The sequence below is a fragment of the Mastomys coucha genome, unplaced genomic scaffold, assembly GCF_008632895.1.
Source record: "Mastomys coucha isolate ucsf_1 unplaced genomic scaffold, UCSF_Mcou_1 pScaffold22, whole genome shotgun sequence".
Classification (NCBI taxonomy): Eukaryota; Metazoa; Chordata; class Mammalia; order Rodentia; family Muridae; genus Mastomys; species Mastomys coucha.
Window position 1 is genome coordinate 129689063 of NW_022196905.1, and position 18572 is coordinate 129707634.

Sequence of the window (18572 nt, forward strand, 5' to 3'; positions counted from 1 at the left end):
AATGATTATGTACTAATTAATAAATATGGAGAATGGTTCTGAGAGAACTCACTGGTCCAAGAGAAATTTGTAGCACAATTTTCTTCCTCTTCCTCCTCTTTCTTCTCCTCCTCCTACTTTTCCTCCTCCCCCACCCCCACCTCTTCCTCCTCTCCTCCTTCCTCTTCCTCCTCCTCTCCTCCTCCTCTTCCTCCTCTTTCTTCTTCTTCTTCTTCTTCTTCTTCTTCTTCTTCTTCTTCTTCTTCTTCTTCTTCTCCTTCTTCTTCTTCTTCTTCTTCTTCTTCTTCTTCTTCTTCTTCTTCTTCTTCTTCTTCTTCTTCTTCTTCTTCCTCTTCTACTTCCTCCTCCTCCTCCTCTTCTTTGTATGTATTACACTATGTATGAAGTCTAGGTAGGCCTAGTGTGCTCTATGTAGATCAGGCTGGCTCTGAACACATAGAGACCCACCTGCCTCTGCCTCCCCAGGGCTGGGCCATAGCAGAACCTTAACAACTTATTTTTATTGCATTTACTCATTTATTTGTGTGTATGCAAGTGGCATACATGTGCCAGAGGACAATCAAAGGGAATCAGTTCTCTTCTTCATTGTTTGTCCTGGGCACAGAGCGATTCAGGCTGAACAGCAGGCCCCTTTACCCAGAGAGCCATCTTGCTGACTCAAGAACGCTTACTAATAATTGTAACGGTCATAAAGATAAAGCTGTTTAGAACAAATGTTCTGCCACCCAGACCTTATGTTCCTGTTACCCCAAACCTCCAGGGGCCAGAGGTGAGATTCTTAACTCCAATACAGTCGATTTCTCTGTTCTTTTTTTTTTCTTTCGGTATTTCGAGACAGGGTTTCTCTGTGTAGCTCTGGCTGTCCTGGAACTCTCTCTGTAGACCAGGCTGGCCTCGAACTCAGAAATCCACCTACCTCTGCCTCCCAAGTGCTGGGATTAAATAATGGCGTGTGCCACCACAGCCCAGCGTTTTTTTGATTTTTTGAGAGTTACAAGTAAGTAGCTCAGGCTGGCCTCAAACTCATTGTAGTTGAGGCTTATTCTCCTGTTTCAATCTTCTGATTGCTGGGATGAGAGGCATCTAGCACAGCTGCTGGTAGCCAGATTTCCAAACCCTGTTGCCTTCGCCTCTCCCCTAGCCACTTCTCTTTCCTAAACAGGTTAGTTCTCAATTCTCAGTGAGGGATCCACCCCCTTCCCCGGGACCAGCGGCGCCTCTATCAGCCTCCCTGTTTTCAGCTGACAAAAGACGTGAGATCACAGATGAGCTGAGGCCAGCAGCAGGACGCTACACGTGGTGGCGCACAGCCACGACCCCCCATTGACCCAAGAGACCGAATTCGGATGCCAAGGGGAAAGGCAGGGTCACGCGAAGCACAAACGTCTGTCAGAGCTGTGCAGGCCGGTAGCCAAACCTCGGATCGAAGCCCAGAAATGGGCGGAGCTTCTTGGCGACGAGAAGGGGGCGTGGCCCAGAATCAGCGCTTAGGCCTGGGGCGTGGCCTAGGAACCGAGCATCCGAACTGAGCGCCGCCCGGCTAGGAGGCGTGCCTTCTCCGAGGAGAGGATGAGGGGCGTGACCTAGGGACGTAGAGCCGGACTTAGGGGCGGGGCCCACCCGGGCCGTACCAACAGTAGGGATTTAGAAGGGGAGCAAAAAGAAAGAGGGCCTTGCCTCAAGAGCGCGCGCGCGGCCTTTGTGGGCGGGGCCTCGGCGGCGTTGGCCACGCCTCACCCCCGCAGCCTCCCCGGCGGTGGTAGCGTCTCAGTGGTGCGGGCTTGCGTCCGGCCCCACGGCCTCAGAGACCCACAGGACCGCGCGCAGTGTGTGATCTGGTCGGTACCGAGGAGCGCAGGGTGAGTGAGGAATGGGGTCCGCGATACTGGGTCGCCTCTCATCGCTGCGATTCCGGGAAGGGTTTTTAGGCCGATCTCCGCGCGACTCTCCCGGTGCGGAAGGCGAGACTTCCTCACCTCGGCCCTTCTCCTGGGGTGGCTGGCGCTTCCCACCACCACCTAACCTGTCGCGGGGCGTATTGAGTGAGGGTCGTCCTCCCTATTACCTGCCTTCACCCGAGGGTCGGATCTTTGCATCTGCGGGTGGAGAGTCGGTCCTCAGGCAACGCAGCAGTACCTCTTCTAGCCTCAGTTTCCCCACCTGCGCGACGGGACTTTGGGGGCAAGCAGATCTTGAAGACCACTCACTTTAGAATGAGCTCCCTGAGGGCGAATAGGACCCGGCAACCATCAGGTGGGCTTAGTGGAGGTGTCACCCTTTGTGCATCCCTGGGACAGTACCTCCTCTCGGGATAGTGCCTGCGACACACCTTTGTCGGGCTCGCTTGAGCAGCAGTGGCACCCTGAGCTCTTGGGAGCCACTGGGTGAGAGGTTGTGATCTGCTGGGCAGCAGGAGCAGGGTATCCTCCTGGGAACTTAACCTGGATTGGCTTTCCCCCCCTCTCTCATTTTTCTTTCTCAAGGCGATTCAACATTGTGTAAGCTATTGACCGGGACCGAGGATTTCGGGGGACATTTCAGTGAAAGCCGTGTGTGTTTGCAATAGACCCACCAGACTTAAGCGGGTCGCTCTGAGCCTGATCATGCTGCCAGAATAATGAAAACACAAAGGGAGACTCAACTGGTGGGGGTGGTCCTGGGTTCAAGTCTTACCACCTTGGCAGGACACATAACTTCTTTGAGTCTGCTACCTGACCCTAGGGTTGACTTTTTTGTTTGTGTGTGTGTGCGCGCGCGCGCGCGCGTGCGACAAGGTTTTGTTAGAAAGCCTAGACTGGCCTGCATCTTGCTTTGTAGCTCTTGAACCGATTGATTCTCCTTTCTCAGCCTCCTGAGTACAGAAATTATATGTGTGTGCCACCTGGCATGACTAGGGTCTTGACATTTTTGAGGACGACAAGACATAATCCTGGAGCTGTTCCAGGACTTAGGAAGTTGAAGCAGGAGGATTGCTTGAGTTCAAGGTCAGCAAGTTCCAAGTCAGCCAGGGCTGCATACTGAGACTATCTCAGTGAAACTGAAGAGAGGAAAGAGACTGGGATCCTGGCTAGTGGTATTGAGAACTGGGCTGGTTATTGTGAGCCAAATGGTTATCTAACCATGGAGATTTGGTTTTACTACACAGAACATTAATTCTGGAGCTGTTTGTAGGTTTGGTTCATTAACCACACATAAACTCTAACCTCATAGATCCCCTGTGGATATTGATCTTTGAATTGGCTGCTAGTGGAAAAATGACTCAGAAAGCCCAAATACCAAAACCAGTGAACAGAGAATGGTCCACCTTGGTTTGGTTGTTATTCCAGTGGCTCCTTTAAAGAGATTCCACTTTCTTTGGAGAGTGAGTGGCTCTTAACTTTTATATCCTCTGATACTGGAATTGGTTTCATTGAGCACATTGCTCAATCATTATCAAAAAGTGGCCAGAAAACAGGCCCACATTAGAGAGGATGGAATATTATCTTATTACCCTCACATCTGGCCTTTGAGAAAGAGGTAGGTGTAGACTGTGGAAGATTCCAGAGATGGACTTTGGTACCTGGAAATCACAGGCTCGATGGCAGCCAGGATACCTCAAGTGAAGACATCCTGATAGTAGGAGTTTATAAATAAGCATCCACAGGAGATGTCAGTGGCCTGATAAACCTGAAATCATAGGCCCATTCACTCTGGGTGGAGGTTTTCTTAACTCCTTGAAAATCAGGATCTACATTCATTAGGAAAGTCTCTGTGTACTTAGCAGATAGACTGTTTGAAAAGAACTTCCTGCCAAGAGCAAAACATTTACTTACTAAATCCATGGGACATTTCAACATTAAGTATTAAATCTAGTTGTTTTGAGATAGAGTCTCAGGTGTTCCAGGGTGACCTTGAATTACCAATCCTCCTGCCTCTGCCTCCTAAGTGCTAGGACTAAGGCCACCTGCATATAAAATCAAGTTCTTAGGGATGTCCCCTCTTTGTGAGAGCTTACCCAGTTGTCATTCTCTTTGTCATTCTAGAGGCCTGCTTTATAAACACTTGACACACCAGGCCAGGCCTGTGGGCCCCAGCTCAGTGAGATGTAACTTTCCTTAGTTTATTTCTTCTTTATTGATTTTCATACTGGTATCTATTGGTTGTGAGCCTAGCCTTTAACGGCTGAGCCATCTCTCCAGCCCCATACTGGTATCTATTGTATATTGAGCATATTCCTTCACATGCTCTGTTCTTTCTTTTCCAGTTTACCATGTGCTAGATAGACACTTTACCAATCCACTCAAGATCTCCTGTCAAAAGAAGATAAACAGAAAGATACAATATCACAAAGCACAACAGAGTATATATCATCTTGTATGTCTTACTACATAATTGTATAATGTTTGTTTCTTTGTAAAAGAAATAGATAATTTGTATCTTAGAGATGGAAAATGCCTTTTCATTGGGTTTTTTGTTTGTTTATTTGCTAGTTTTGTTTTTAATCCCTTGTTGTTTGTTCTGTGACAAGGTCTTGCTAAGTAGCCCTGGCTGACTCAGAACTGTACTTATAGATCCTAGGCTGGCCTCAAACTTGTAGCAATCCTCCTGCCTCAGCCAGGGGTAGGCGCACCAGCTTCCTGATGCCAGATCCTCATTCACATTTATTTGACATGAGCTGTATGGCAGAACTTGTCTTTCCATACATGTGTCTGTATTTGGCACCTGACAGAAATCTGGACTCGAGGCAGCTGGAGTAGAAGCACAGGGTTAAAGGTAACCTACCTGCTAAGGCAAACCATAGGCACAGGCCGGGCTCTGACTTCCTTCCTCATCAGTAAGGCTGGAGAAAGAAGCCCTGCTCCACTGCTCTCCCAGACTAGCTCACAAGCGCACTTACTTTTTATTTTAATTAAGGGTTTTTCGTTTTTGTTTTGTTTTTTGTTGTTGTTGGTTTTGTTTTTTGTCATTTGTTTTTTCCTCATGCAGCTCAAAGTGACCATGAACTCAACTCACTTATGTAGCTGCAGATGGCCTTGAACTCCTGCCTCCATCTCCCACAGGTTAGGGCTTTTCTTTCTTTCTTTCTTCCTTTCCTTTCCTCTTCTCTCCTCTTCTCTCCTCTTCTCCCCTCCCCTCCCTCCATCCTTCCCGCTTTCTTTCCTTCCTCTCTTTCTTTCTTTCTTTCTGTTTCCTTCCTGTCTTCTTTTCTTTTCTTTCTTTTAAGTAAGGTCTTGCCTCTAAGTATCAGCCCTCCTGCCCCAGTCATCTTAAGAGTGATGGAACAATATCAACCAACCAGACCCCCCAAGCTCCCATGGACTAAACCACCAACCAAAGAGTACACATGGTTCCAGCTGCATATGTAGCAGAGGATGGCCTTGTCAGGCATCAATGGGAGGCAAGGCCCTTGGTCCTATGAAGGCTGGATAGATGCCCCAGTGTAGGGGAGTCAAGGATAGGGAGGCGGGAGTGGGTGGGTGGGTGGAGGAACACCCTCATAGGAGGGGATTGGGGGGAATGCGATGGGATAGGAGGTTTCTGGGAGGCTGGGAAACTGGAAAAGGGGATAACATTTGAAATGCAAATAAATTTAAAAAAAAAAAATAAAAAAAAAAGAGTGATGGGCTTCAAGATGTACACCGCCATGCCCAGGTAGAAGGTTGCTGTTGATTCTTGCTGTCCTTGGCAGGCTTAGCTCCCTGTGGAATGACACTTCAGAGGCCCTCAGGGTGGGCGGAACTGTGTGGGTTTGGGTTCAGCCCCTTGAGAACCTTGCTGGGGAGGGAAGCAAACAGAAAACTAAATATTTATATATTTATACATATGGTAGCATAAGCCAAGTTTCTCCCTGAGGGGATAGGTGTGAGGTGCTTCGTGGTGCTGAGTTATTTGGTGGCCGCCTGGAACGGAACATGAGCAATGGAACGCGCAAGCGAAGCTGTCTTGGGAGGCAAGGAACTGTGCCAGGCTCTTGGTAGCTACTGCCCTTAGGATCTTGATGAGTCAGTAGGGATCCTAAGCCCATCAAAGAACCCTGGTGCACACTACCTCTGGGATGCCTAAGATACATGTGGCAGGAGGGCAGCGTTGCATGGTGGGCCTACCTGAAGAGACTTTATGTGCGCACACACACACATCTAGACTCAGCCTTGGGTGACATCACTCTCTTTTTTCTAAGACAGTTTCTTATTGACCTGAAGCTGTCTGATTTGGCTAGAATGGCTGCAAGGCCCAGGGATCCACCTGTCTCAGCCTCTTAGCACTGGGATTTTTCAAGTGCGTGCCAATAGGCTAGTTTTTTTTTTTTTTTTTTTTTAAATGCTAGGCTTTGGAAATTGACACACTTTATCAAACAAGTTATCTCCTTACCCTCTATTTCTTTGATTAAATTTTTTAAAATTGCACTTATTTATGGGGTGGGCGCCTATGCCATGGTACATGCGTGGAAGTCAGAGAACAATTTGGAGAGTCAGTCTCCTGCTACAGCATGGGAAACAGGGATCAAACTCAGGCTGTCAGTTATGGTGGCGAGTGCCTTTACCCACTGAGCCTTCTCACTTCCCTCTTAGATGTTTTTGTTACAGAGTCTTATGCGCTGTAATCCGGGATGGCTTTGAACTCAACACTGTGACTTTAGCCTATCAAATGCTAGGAGGCCAGATGACAGCATTGGTTGTAGAGCTAGGATTCCAGGTGGTCCTGAGCTTCCTGCCATGGGTTCTGGGAACCAAGCTTGGACCTCTAGAAGAACAGCAAGTTCCCTTCATTGTTGAGCCTTCTCTCCAGTCTCCATAGTCCCTGCCTTTTTAGATTTATGTTTCATTCATTCTAAACATGAAAACACAAACATTATGCATATTACTAGATAACCTGGTGTTTTATTTTCTGATGTACTGTTGTCATTGACAGCACCCTTTTTTATTCACTGAGCCATCTTGCTTGCCCACTTATTTCAGTTTTTTTTAAGATTTATTTATTTTATGTATATGAGTACATTGTTGCTGTCTTCAGACACACCAGAAGAGGGCATCAGATTCCATTACAAGGTGGTTGTGAGCCACCATGTGGTTGCTGGGAATTGAACTCAGAACCTCTGGAAAAGCAGTCAGTGTCTTAACCACCAAACCATCTCTCCAGGCCACTTATTTCAGTTTTAAGATACATCTCAGGTGGAGGCCAGTCTTAGGATTATCTTTTGATTGGCATTCTGGAGGCTGAGACCTTCTGATCTCCTCTGTATGACATAAATAAGAGAATTCTCTGTGCTTTCCAGAAGCCCAGCAGTCTCTGACTGGGGGTGTAGCTCAGTAGGTAGAGTGCTTACTCAGCATGCAGGAAGTCCTGGGTTCTATCCCTAGTACTGTTAAAACTAGGCGTAGCGGTACATGTCTATATTCCAAGACTCAGGAGGTGAAGATAGGCAGATCAGGAGTTCAAGACTATCCTGGGAAACATCGTAAGTTGGAACTAGCCTGGGCTACCTTATAGCCTGCTGTCTCAGAAAAGGAGGGAAGGAAGGAAGGAAGAAAGAAAGGAAGGAAGGAAGGAAGGGGAAGGAAGGAAGGAAAAAGAGAGGAAGGCTTTTAAAGTATAAAGGATAATTAGATATTACTCCAGTCTGTGGTGCTTAGCAATGATCTGTTCTGAGAGTGGACAGGAGCTAGCCTGTGTAGAGCAATAATCTGGAAGAGTTTGACTTTTGTTTGCCTGATTATATAACAGGAAGGATAATAGACAAGGTGTGCCTTCCAAGGTGGAACGTACGTCATTTTCATTGTGAGTGAAAGTTACAGGTGGTTTTGAGTCATTTGACTTTATGTACCCTGGTCATAGCTTCAGTGTCTGTGCCACTTGCCTGACTAACCTCTCAGAGTCCAGTCTCCACATCATCTCTCTCTGGGACGGTTCATGTTCCGAACAGCACGAACTTGTATGACTTTGATCTTCACAGTGTGTATTGTGTACTGGGTCTGTGTAAAGGTTCACAGGACTAGGTAGATACATAGAGACTCTTGGTAACCTTCCCAGCACTCAGATGCAATGACTGAGGGTCACCCAGGGTCGATTTTCAACACAGCAAACAGATGAAGGCCCTGGGATACACAGATTATAGCCAGTCGTGCCAGGCTCCTCGTGGGTGGGGCAGAGGGAGGCACACATTCCAAGCATCCCAGAGGTTTCTGACCTGGGCTTGTGGTCTGGTGAAAAAGGTGGTATGTTGGCTTTAAGGGTTCAATGACTTTATAAAACCACAAACTCACTTAGATCAGTGGGGGGGTTCCTTATATAATGTGATCTGAGGCCTAGGCACGTGGCTTAATAGAAGACAGTGCCTGTTATGGCTTTGCTCACTGGCATCTCACTTCTCTTTCTTTCTTCCTCTCTCTTTTCCTTTTCTTCTTTGCTTCTTTCTTTCTCTCTCTCTCTTTCTTTTTTCTAAAGATTTATTTATTTTATTTATATGAGTACACTGTAGTTGTCTTCAGACACACAAGAAGAAGGCATCAGATCCCATTACAGATGGTTGTGAGCCACCATGTGGTTTTCAGGCATTGAACTTAAGGAGCTCAGGAATAGTAGTCAGTGCTCTTAACCACTGAGCCATCTCTCCAGTGCTCTCTCCTTCTGTCTTCCTTCCTTCCTTCCTTCCTTCCTTTCTTCCTTGCTTCCTTTCTTCCTTGCTTCCTTTCTTCCTTTCTTTCTTTTCTTCTTTTTCTTTTTGTTTGTTTGTTTGTTTTTCGAGACAGGGTTTCTCTGTAGCCCTGGCTATCCTGGAACTCACTCTGTAGACCAGGCTGGCCTCGAACTCAGAGATCCACCTGCTTCTGTCTCCCAAGTGCTGGGATCAAAGGCGTGCGCCACCACTGCCTGGCTTCCTTCCTTCCTTCCTTCTTCCTTCCTTCCTTCCTTCCTTCCTTCCTTCCTTCCTTTCTTTCTTTCTTTCTTTCTTTCTTTCTTCATTTAGACAGAGAGAGAGAGTATGTGTATTTTCATCTGCCATGGCATGTGTGTGGACATCAAAGGACAACTTTGTGAAGTTGGTTCTCCATTATGTAGGTCCTGGGGATTGAACTCAGGTCTTCAGACTTGGCAGCAAGCATCTTTTCCCACTGACCTATCTCACTGGCCTATAAAAAATATTTTTGGAGACTGGAGATATACCTTAGTACTAGAGAGCACTTCCCTACTGTGTGGAAAGTCCTGGGGTTCCATCCCAGTACCATAAAGATAAATAAAGTTATGCAATATGATCTGGAGGTCATATCGTACATCAACAGCCGTCAACTGCCACCAACATGATGTCGTGTTCGTGACAGTGGCCCTGCCATTTTTCTGTTTCTGGTCCTCAGAGCTCTCGAGGACAAATGCCAACTTCCCCTTTCCCTTTTATTCTGGGTCTGCAGCTGCCATTACGTCTTGTCTGGTTTTGGTCTTCAGAGTTAAAGATTTCTTTTTATTTTTATGTGTATCAGTGTTTTGCCTGCATTCATGTATGTGTACCACAATGTGTGCCTGGTTCTGGTGGAGCCAGAAGAGGGTGTCAGATCCCTTGGAACAGGAGTTATAGATAGTTGTAAGCTAGCGCGTCAGTGCTGAGAACTTAACCCTGTCCTCTTGGCCACTGAGCCGTCGTCTCTCCAGCCCCTGCTGCATTGATCGTGAAGACTTAGTTTGTTTTGTTTTTTCTAATTTTCTTTGGGTATTTTTGCTTATTTATTTGTTGAGATAGGGTCAGGCTCAGGCTAGTCTTAAACTCGCTCTGTAGCCAAGGCTGTCCTTGAACTGCTTTTCCTACCTTCACCTTTCGAGTGCTGGGATTACAGATGTACACCACCACACCTCATTTGAATGCTGCTTTCCCACCCCTTGACCACTTTGCTTAAGAATTTTTGTGTAGCCAGAGACAGAGAAGCAAGTGAAGTTTGTGAGTTTGAAGTCAGCCTGGTCTACAAAATGAGTTCCAGGACAGCCAGGGCTACACAGAGAAACCCTGTCTCCATAACAAAAACAAAAAAGAATTTTCGTGTTTGTGTTTGCTGGGAGATATTGAGTTAGGTATGAAACCAGAGATTCATGTGTGCTGGTCCATTCTCCACTTTTGAGCTATAACCTCAGCCTTGCTCAAGAGTTTAAAACTATCCTCCTTATCTCTTGAATAAATATTTTTCTTCTTTGTTTACGTTCTATAAAGTAGCCAGCAACAAAAGGAGTCTAGCCAGGCATGCAGCTCATATCTGTAATGCCCTTGGCTGAGGTAGGAGGACTCAAGTCTGAGGCTAGCCTGGGCTATGTAGCGAGCAATGTCTCAGAAAAAGAAATGACGGGCAGTGTTGGTACACGCCTTTAATCCCAGCACTTGGGAGGCAGAGGCAGGCAGATTTCTGAGTTCGAGGCCAGCCTGGTCTACAGAGTGAGTTCCAGGACAGCCAGGGCTATACAGAGAAACCCTGTCTCAAAAGGGACAAAAAAAAAGAAAAAAAAAAAAAGGAAAGAAAAGAAAAGACTGAAGTACTTTCTACCACTGTGGCAATATAGTTGGAATGGAAGGTTGAGTTTTCTGTGAGGAAAAGCCAGTGCCTAGAAGAGTGCCAGAAGATGATAAGCACTCTGCTGATAGTGACTAAACGAATAGATGTGTGAGCGACTGAATGAACATTGCATCATTCTCCCAAGAATATTGCTGATCTTTGTCCTGTGTGTTAGCTGAGCCCAGATGGCCAATTAAGTAAATTTTTTTTGAAGGTTGTCATTCTGAGGTACAGTAGCTATGGATTTTTATTTTTTGGTTTTTGTTTTTGTTTTTCAAGACAGGGTTTCTCTGTACAGCCCCGGCTGTCCTGGAATTCACTCTGTAGACCAGTCTGGCCTCAAACTTAGGGATTTGCCTGCCTTTGCCTCCCAAGTGCTGGGATTAAAGTCATGTACCCCTCTTCCCCAGTTATTTTTACTTTTTTGTATTAAAACTTGTGTGTGTGTGTGTGTGTGTGTGTGTGTGTGTTTATGTGTACATGTGAAGGTATCAGATTCCCTGCAACTGGAGTTACAGGTGTTTGTGAGCTGCCGGATATAGGTACTGGGAACTGAACTCAAGCCCTCTGCAGAACAGCAAGTTCTCTTCACCACAGAGCCATCTCTCTGGCCCTAGTTCCTTTTGTCAGATCATTTTATAATAATTAGAAAGTAATAAATATACACGAGGCCCATCTTCTCCTGTGCCTCAGCTGGTTTATCCAATCCCACGTGCTCTTTCTAGCAAAACCTAGAGTTTAGCAGGACCCAGGGCAGGTAGTTGTACCAGATGGGAATCGAGAGAAGTGGCTGGGCTGGAGGGATGGTTCAGTGGTTAAGGGCACTGGCTGTTCTTCCCAAAGACCCAGGTTCAACTCCCAGCATCTACATGGCAGTTCACATCTGCCTGTAACTCCAGTTCCAGAGGATCTGACACCCTCTCACAGACATACATGAAGGTAAAATCCCCATAGCCCCATGCACATAAATTAAGAGAGACAGACAGACAGACAGACAGACAGAGATATCGTGGACTAGAGCCACTGACCAGAACCATTCACCCAGGGCAGGAAAGCCAACCAGGCTGCATGTAGGAGGGACTAAATAGCTAATGCCTTCACATGCGACTGGTCCCCTCCAACTCCTGCAAAGCATCTCTTCCCACTCACTGCCCTAGATTCCCCAAACTGTAACCCTGCTTGCCACAAGGCACCATTCGGGCTCTGCCCTTTCTCTCATGCCCAGAGTTCTACCCTTACAGAGCCTGAAGCCCCATGCCTTTAGCTACATAGGTCTAGGTAGAGTGACCTGTGCATACCAATCCTCCATTCTTTAAAAGAAACAAAAATGGGCTCCATTTCTAACTCTGAGGCGTGAGGGGAGGATGCATATGTGAGTACACTGTCCATGGAGGCCAGTAGAGAGCAACCACGCCTCTGGAGCTGGGCTTACAGGAACTTGAGCTGCAGGATATGGGTCCTCTAGAAGGTCCTCCAGAAGCACTGCTTCCACTCTGGCAGTGCTGAAATGACAGGTGTGCACCCCCCACCTGGTGCATCCCCAGTGACAGCAGCTTTTAGTGCTTAGCTATGGTCTAATGTTAACGTGAAATGCAAACAGACGCTGGGGTGGGGTGGGCCTCAGAACAGCACGGTCAGAGACCTCAGTGCAGTGACAGTCATTGGCCTGATGCCTTGATAAAAGTCTGGATTCTGTTTTTGGTAAGTCTCATGAATTCTGACTTGTAGAAGAGATGGCTAGAAGCCATTTTGGGTAGAAGAAGAGAGGCTCCAGAGGCTGTTTCTCTCCTAGTCACAGAAGAAGCACAGCTGTTGTTGATGATATAGTCTGAAGGATTGTCAGCCCTGGAACCCCTGTCACTGTCATGGGCCAGCCATCAGGTCACCTTGTCCTCCATAGCCAGTGATAGCTAGGATGGCAGCAGAAGTATCAGAGTCCCACGGGGTCCTTGTATCTCTCCCTGGAAGTTGCCAGCTAGGGGACCATGGGTAATTTGCTTGGCTAATTGTTGGTCTGCAAAATGAAAGATAATATTTCTCTAAACAGGCTTGTCATACAAGAGAAAGAACTTATATAGAGTACCTAGTGTGGGGGTTGGTAAACAGTAGGTATAAATGAACGTTGGTGCAGTGAGCTGGCCGTAAGTAACACAGTGCGTTTGTGCTCTAGGTGGATCTTTCTTCTGCAGTTCTGCCTGCTGTTTGTCTGTTTATTCGCAGTACTAGGGTTTGAACCCAGGGATTCATGCATGCCAGGAAAGCACTATACTTTTGAGCCATTCCCCAAGCCCCTCACTGGGTGACTCCAGGCAAGTGCTCTACCATTGGGTTCACTCCCAGCCTCTTGCTTTTCTGTTTTGAAACTGGGTGTTAGTAAGCGGTCCAGGCTAAACTTGAACTGTGTAAAGCAAGCTGGTCTTGAACTCTCAGCCATCCTCCTACATCTGCCTCCTGAGTGCTGAGATTTGAGGTGTGTTTATCACCACACCTGCCCCTTAATTCTGCATTTGTTTGTGTGTGTGTGTGCATGTGCATGCGTGCATGTTTGTGCACAAGTATTGTATGTGTGTGTGTATGTGTGTGTGAGAGAGAGAAAGTATGTGTGAGTGGATGAATGTGTATGTGCACATGGAAAGGTCAGATGAAACCTTAGAAATTGTTCCTCGGGAGCTGGCTGTCTTGTGTCTCATGTAGTATTTGCCTGCATATTTGTCTGTATATGTGTACTGTGTGCAGTGCCTGTTGGATCTGAGCCCTGGAACTGGAGCTACAGACGGTTGTAAGCTGCTGTGTAGACCTAGGAATGAACTGTGTCATCTTCAAGGGCATCAGGTTCTCTTAACCACCTAGCTATATCTCTGGCTTCCCATCTTGGTTGTTTTCTTTGGTACGTGGTCTCTCATTGGCCTGGTACTTACCATTTGCCTCAGATTGGCTGGCCAGTAAGCTCTAGGCATCCTCTGGCCTGTAACTCCTTCTCCAAGTGAGCTGGCGACCTCTTTTGGCCTGGAACACCTGAACTCACATGCACGTAAGCACATCCACATACATACAATTGAACATGAAATAGATATTTTTAAGAGTAACTACTTTAAAGTGGAACTCACAAGCTGAACCCTCATTACACGGGGCCTGGGCATGGGATGCAGATCCTCAGGCTTTCAGCGCAAGCAGTCTACTGAGTCATTTCCTCAGCCTGACTCTTTAATCTTAATCAGTATTACCCTTGCGAAACTTGTGAACTATCACAGCATTTCTTTCTGTTTCTCACCAAGCTTTCCCCATGCTCAGGTCTTACATAACCGCACTAAAATGATCAAGAGCCGGAAGTAGCGTTGGTACAGAGTGATTAATTAAGTCAGACCCGCTGGCAGACTTCTTTTGTGAGGGGCCAGATAGTACATTCTTGAAGCTTGTGAGCTGTGAGATCTGGCAGCTGAGCAACTGCTGTTTTCTTTAGCAAAAAGGCAGCCATAGGTGGCGAGCGAGTGAGTGAGTGGGCAAGGCTGCGCTCGAAATAAGTCTTTGAGAAAGTAGGCTTTGAGTGCAGGCCAGACCTTGCCGATGCAGGAAGGTGCCTTGTTGCAATGGTATCCCCTTCAGCTCTGGACTGCAGCCGTGATGGCTGATCTTAATTGTCAACCTGACAGACCAGAATACCTGGGGGATGGGCCCTAGATATGGCTGCGGGGTTTATCTTGATTATGTCATCTGTGTGGGAAGATCCATCTTGACTGTGGGTGAGCCTGGCCCATCATGAAATATATAAAATGGAGAAAGGGGTTGGAGAAATGGTTCAGTGGTTAGGGATGTTACTTCTCTTACAGAGGACCTGGGTTCAGTTACCAGCACCCAGCTCACGCAGCTCACAGCAGCCTGTAACAAGCTCCAAGTGATCTCATAGCCTCTCCTGGCCTCGAACACCCAAACTCATATGCACATAACCATTCACATATACACACAACTAAAAATAAAATAAATAATATGTTTTTAAATGCTCTTTGGCTTGTCCACTCTGGCTTGGTTTGTTCTTTCTTCTGGGACACAGGTGTCCTGGCTTCTTTTGACTGTTCCCTACAGTCTACAGCTAACATATGTGCACTCCCAGCTCTAGGTCTCTCTACACAGTCGCAGCGTACTTTAACAATGACGAGCTGCTGGGAGGCAACTGCTTTTTCAAAGCTACTTTGACAGTAAGTCAGAGGCCTTAAAGATATTCCCTTTGGGGGCTGGAGGGGTGGCTCAGTGGTTAGGAACACTGCTGAGCTTCCAGAGGTTCTAAGTTCAATTCCCAGCAACCACATGGTGGCTCACAACCATCTGTAATGGGATCCAGTGCCCTCTTCTGGTGTATTCACATACATTAAAAAAAAAAAATACTCCCTTTGATTCAGAGTGTTTGTGTGAGCATGTGTGTTTGTATGTATTTGTGTATCTCAGTGTGTTTCTGTGTATGTGTATACAATGTGTACAAAAATGTGTTTGTATGTATATGCATATATGTATGTGAGTCTGGCTGGTATACTGTTTGTGGTGTATTTGCATGTGTCTGAGTATGTGTATGGGTATGTGTCTTTGTGTTAATGTATGTATTTGTGTATGTATGTCTGTACATATGTGTGTGTGCCTCTGTATGTATATATGTATGTCTATGCATATCAGTGTGTCTCTTTGTGTGTGTCTGACCACATGTGTCTCTTTGTTTATATTCGTATGTCTGCACCTATGTGTGTGCCTATGTATGTATGTCTATGTGATCAGTATGTCTCTATGTTATCTCTGTCTCTGGGTGTATCTACATATATGTGTCCATCCGTCCGTCTGTCTGTGCCTATGTGTGTGTGTATATATGTGTGAGAGACAGAGCAGGTCGATGTTGGGGATGGATTCCAGGGCCTCTCATATTCAATCACTGGGTTCATTTTTTATGTAAATTTCAAGGCATTTTCTCCTAACCACTGTACAGCAGAAAAGGCCACTGTGAAGAGTTACTGAGTCACAGCCCCTTCCCATTTCCCCTGAAGTTTGCTCTCCAGTCTGAGGTCACATGGTAGACCTGTTCACTACCCCTCTCTTTTGTCTCTCATGACACTGACATTTTTCAGAAAGTAGGGCCATCAGTTTGGATTCATTTGGTGTTTTCTCATGGTGAGATTCCTGTTAGATAGGCCAGTACTGGGCCTGGCAGTCCCCCGTCATCCATCATCCATTCACTAGTTTAGTGCTAGCCATGTTCCCTGCTGTGAAATTCATGTTTTCTCTTTGTGTTTGCTTTTTGAGACAGGCTCTCACTCTAGCTGTGGCTGTCCTGGAACTCACTATGTAGACCAGGCTGGCCTTGAACTCACAGAGATCTACCTTCTTAGTGCTGAGATGAAAGCCACACACCACCATGCCGGTCTTAAGATTTTTCCTTTGTGATCAGGCTTTTTCTTATTAATCATCAAAGTTCTGTTGGGGGAGGGGCAGAGGGTTCTGTCTGCTGTCTTCCTTGATAGCTCTCCACTTTATTTTTTTGAGGCAGGGTCCCTCACTGAACCTGGCTCATCAATTGGCTACACTTGCGGACCAGTTATCCCCTAGCGTCTTCTTGTCTTCCTCCATCCCCTGGTGCTGAGGTTGCAGACACACTTGGCCATATTCAGCTTTTTACATGTTGTACAGTCAGCACTTTATCTACTGAGTTGTCTCCTTAGGCCAACTGTTATAAGGTCTAATGCTTGTGATTGGTAGTCAGGACAGTTACAGCTTGTGATTTGGATCTGGCTTGTGTCTCCCAGTGGCTCGTGTGGGAATCTGTGTCCTGATGTTGGCATTTTAAGTGGTGGGGCCTATTGCAAGTGCCTGAGTCACCGAGGATGCTGCCTTCAGAAAAAAATTTTAAATAGATTTATTTTTTTAAATTATGTGTGTAGGTACATGCATGTGAATGTAGTTGTCCCCAGAACCCAGGAGAGGGTGTTCGATCCCCAGAGGTGGAGTTACTGGAATTATAGACATGAGCGCTAGGGAGATAATCTGAGTTTTCTGTGGCTCCTTACGGAATATTTGATGGACATACTGTTTTCATGTGTTTGGACAGTCTTTTTAAGAGAGGCTGTAGTTTATAGTGCTGCATAGTATTCCATTGTTTTTATGGAAAGTCTAGGTGTCCGGGGTGAGCCCTGCTGGGAATACCACAGTGAACAGGCTACCAGGCCGAGTAGGGAACATCTTCCAAGCAGAAGGTTACCCTCATCCAAGGGACAGGGAATCCCCTCTCCCATTTTCTTCCATAAGAAAATAACTTTAGAGCTGGACACGATGGCTCATGAGTTCCAGCACTTGAGAGGTACGGGCCAAAAGATCAGGCGTGTCTCAGGTGAAGAACATGTGCCTAGAAGTCTTCAGTGAAGGGCTGCGCTCACGGTGCAGCTGTAAGAGTACGTGCCTCCTTTTCCACACACACCAAGTATTTATTTATTTATAGTTGACATTTATTTACTCATCTTGTTTATCTCTGTGTATAGATGAGTGTGGGTTTGCTTGTGCCACAGCCTGCGTGTGAGTACAGCTAAGAGTCTGTTCTCTCCTTCTACCCTGTGCAGTCCAGGGATAGGACTTAGAGCATCAGGCTCAGTGGGAAGTGCCCTCACCCACTGAGCCATCTCACCAGCCACCAGTTTCAGAGGAGGAGATTCTATAGCTAGGCATGGTGATGCATGCCCTTAACCCAGCACTCAGGAGGCAGAGGTAGGTGGATCTCTGTGAGTTTAAGGCCAGCCTAGTCTATGCAGCAAGTTCCAGGGTTACAAAGTCAGACCCTGTCTCAAAAATTCAAAGCACAAAACAACAACAACAGCAGCAAAACAAGACACAATATGACTAAGTTTGTCAGCCTTTGGTCAGGGTGTATATCTACATGTGTATATATTATGTGTAGAAGAGGTAAATTCTACAGAGAAAATTACCCCACATAGGATGAGATTCTGGTTGGAGATTTATTCTTGAACCTATAACCTTGTTTTGGTTTTTTCGAGACAGGGTTTCTCTGTGTAGCCCTGGCTGTCCTGGAACTCACTCCGTAGTCCAGGCTGGCCTCAGACTCAGGGGTCCATCTGCCTCTGCCCACTGAGTGCTGGGATTAAAGGTGTGGGCCACCACCGCCGGCAACTTTTTTTTTTCCCATGAGAATATTATATGTGAGGCTAGAGAACGGCTTGTGGGAGTGGGTTCTTTACTTCCACCATGTGGAACCCTGAGAGTCTTTGCTCATCAGACTTGCTGGTGAGTACCTTTATGCACTGAGCCCTCATGCAGGCTGGAATCTGAAACTCTTGACCAGAGGGAGGGGACTTTACTTCAAGGGGGTGATCCGTTCATTGTTGGAATGCCACTTGGCAGAAAGAGTGGGTGTCAGGCACGAAGGCCTGCAGGCTGGGATTCCTTCCCTTTGCCAGAAAGGAGCAGGTCTTTCTTTTGTCCGTGGAGATTTGGTGGGGCCTGAGGAGTCCTGATTCTAGCACTTTGGAGGCAGGTAGCGCAGGCAGCACAGGCTGTTCATTTACTTCTCTACAGTCTGTTAGAGCAGGATACCTGCTTCTGAGCCCAGGACAGGATGTTTTAGGGGCTGCTGTTTTTAAGTGTATGTGTGTGTATGTGTGTGTGTGTGTGTGTGTGTGTGTGTGTGTGTGTGTGCGCGCGCGCACTCAAATGCCCAAGGAAGCCAAAAGAAGGAGTCAGATCTGGAGCTGGAATTATAGGCATTTGCAAACTGCTTGACATGGGTGCTGGGAACCTAACCTGGGTCCTCTGGAAGAACAGGAGGTGTATTTAACCCCTGAGCCATCTCTCTAACCCCCACATTATGCTGTTTGATACAGGGTCTCTCATAGGCCTGGGACTTGCTGAGTGGTCTGGCTGGCCAGGGAGCCCCGTGGCTTGTCTGTCTTTGCTCCACAGTGCTGGGATTACAAGTGCATATGGCCACACTGAGCACTTTCCATTTGTTTTGTTTTCTTTTTAAACAGGGTCTCTCTTTGTAGCCCTGGCTGGCCTGGGATTCACGATGTAGACCAGGTTGGA

The 18572-nt window shown here is 46.7% G+C and overlaps 1 protein-coding gene across 1 annotated transcript in view; it reads left to right on the top strand.

Annotated features, from left to right (window-relative positions):
* Positions 1-1728: 1728 nt before the first annotated feature.
* LOC116068545 (NADPH--cytochrome P450 reductase) overlaps positions 1729-18572 on the top strand; it is a 47939-nt gene continuing 31095 nt past the window's right edge. Inside the window, exon 1 of the mRNA XM_031338225.1 lies at positions 1729-1859. The gene's annotated coding sequence lies outside the window, so the exon portion shown is untranslated. The remainder of the gene's footprint in view (positions 1860-18572) is intronic.